A 2,720-nucleotide genomic window follows, 5' to 3' on the forward strand; every position below is an offset into this window, starting at 1 on the left:
CAAGTCCCGGTCCAATGCGGAAATGTTTAATCCCCACACACGAAATAAAGCTAGAAATGACCACCGGAGGAGAACGAAGCGCCGGAATGCAAAACGGACAACGGGGAAAATGCTCGAATGCATGAGATGAACACGTATGCAAATGCAATGCACATGATGACATGATATGAGATGCATGACAACGACAACAACACACGGAGACAAAACCCGAACCCGAGGAAATAAATATAACTTAACGCCGGAAACGGCAAGAGTTGGAGTACAAATTGGGAAAGTTACATCCGGGGTGTTACAACACTCCACCACTACGAAAGGATCTCGTCCCGAGATCTAGGACTGAAAGAACGCCGGGTACTCAGAACGGAGGTGATCCTCGCGTTCCCAGGTAGCTTCACGGTCGGAATGGTGTGACCACTTGACTTTGAGAAATTTGATTGACTTGTTGCGAGTCTTGCGTTCAGTCTCTTCAAGAATAGCAACTGGGTGCTCACGATAAGAGAGATCTTCTTGGAGCTCAATGTCCTCGAAGTTGACGGTGCGGTCAGGAGTCTTGAAGCACTTTCGAAGCTGAGAGACATGGAACACGTCATGAACATTTGCAAAGTTTGAAGGAAGCTCGAGTTGATAGGCGAGGTCGCCTCTCTTGCTGACAATCTTGAAAGGTCCCACGTATCTAGGGGCAAGCTTCCCTTTGATACCGAAGCGACGAGTACCTTTCATAGGAGAGACGCGGAGGTAAACATGATCTCCGATCTCGAAAGCCAAATCACGGTGCTTACTATCATAGTAGCTCTTCTGGCGGGATTGGGCTGCTTTGAGGTTATCACGAATGACTTTGCACATTTCTTCTGCCTCTGTGATTAAGTCATTACCCAAAAGCTGACGTTCACCGGTTTCAGACCAGTTGAGAGGGGTACGACACTTCCTGCCATACAGAATTTCAAATGGGGCCTTGCCCGAACTTGCTTGAAAACTGTTGTTGTAGGAGAATTCAGCATAAGGAAGACAATCCTCCCACTTCATGCCGAAGGAGATCACACAAGCCCTGAGCATATCTTCAAGAATCTGGTTGACACGCTCGACTTGACCGCTAGTTTGAGGATGGAAAGCTGTGCTGAAGCGGATGTTGGTGCCCATGGCCTTCTGAAAAGAATCCCAAAACTTCGATGTAAAGATGCTGCCACGGTCTGAAGAGATCACTTGTGGAATACCGTGCAGAGAGACAATACGAGAGGTATAGAGTTCCGCCAATTGAGCTGCAGTGATCGACTCTTTGATAGGCAGAAAATGAGCCACTTTGGTGAGTTTGTCGATGACAACGAATATAGCATCATTGCCACGCTTGGACTTTGGAAACCCAGTCACGAAGTCCATTTCAATGTGGTCAAACTTCCATTCTGGAATGGCAAGAGGTTGGAGGAGACCCGCTGGCCTTTGGTGTTCTGCCTTCACTCTTCTGCAGACATCACATTCATTCACGAATTGAGCGATCTCGCGCTTCATTCGAGTCCACCAATAAGCCTGCTTAAGGTCCTGATACATCTTCGTGCTCCCAGGGTGGATGGAGAGGAGAGAATTGTGAGCCTCGTTCATGATCACTTTACGGAGGTCACCTTTGGGTACAACAATACGATCCTCGAAGAAGAGAGTGTCCTTGTCATCAAGGCGGTAGCACTTGTACTTGGACTGACTCTTGGCAATCCCAATCTTCACCTTTTTCACCATAGCATCAAGAAGCTGGGCTTGGCGAATCTGGTCTTCCAAGGTAGGAGAGACTTGAAGGTTGGCGAGGAAACCTTGAGGAACAACTTGCAGATTAAGTTTGCGGAAAGCTTCACAAAGCTCGGGTTGATAAGGCTTGAGAATCAGACTGTTGCAGTAAGCTTTCCTGCTCAATGCGTCAGCAATCACATTGGCCTTGCCTGGAGTATACTCGATACTCGGATTATACTCTTGAATCATTTCGACCCATCGAGTTTGCCTGAGGTTGAGATTAGGCTGAGTGAAGATGTACTTGAGACTCTTGTGATCAGTGAAAATGTCCACTTTTCTTCCCAATAGAAGATGTCTCCAAGTCAAAAGAGCATGCACAACTGCCGCCAACTCGAGATCATGAGTGGGGTAGTTCTTCTCATTAGGCTTCAACTGGCGAGATGTATAAGCAACAACTTTCTTCTCTTGCATCAATACTGCGCCAAGACCTTGGAGAGAGGCATCACAAAAGACCTCGTACGGCTTGGATTCATCAGGCGGAGTCAGAACTGGAGCAGTGATCAATTTCTCTTTCAAAGTGTTGAAAGCAATGTCACACTCCGGAGACCAAACGTACTTGACGTGCTTCTGGAGAAGATTAGAGAGAGGCTTCGCGATCTTAGAAAAGTTTTCAACGAATCTTCGGCAATAGCTTGCGAGACCGAGAAAGCTGCGGAGTTGCTTCACGTTCTGAGGAGGTTCCCAATTCACAATTGCAGACACCTTCTCAGGATTCACGGCAATGCCCTTGGCAGAGATGATATGACCAAGATAAAGAACCTCATCGAGCCAAAATTCACACTTGGAGAACTTGGCGTAGAACTGATGTTCCCTGAGCTTATCAAGAACCAAACGCAAGTGCTTGGCATGATCTTCCTTGTTCTTGGAGAAAACCAGAATGTCGTCGAGATAGACCAAAACGAAGTCATTGGTGTAGGCGTTGAAGATGAAGTTCATCATGCGAGAGA

The sequence above is a fragment of the Triticum aestivum genome, chromosome 4A (assembly GCF_018294505.1).
Source record: "Triticum aestivum cultivar Chinese Spring chromosome 4A, IWGSC CS RefSeq v2.1, whole genome shotgun sequence".
NCBI lineage: Eukaryota > Viridiplantae > Streptophyta > Magnoliopsida > Poales > Poaceae > Triticum > Triticum aestivum.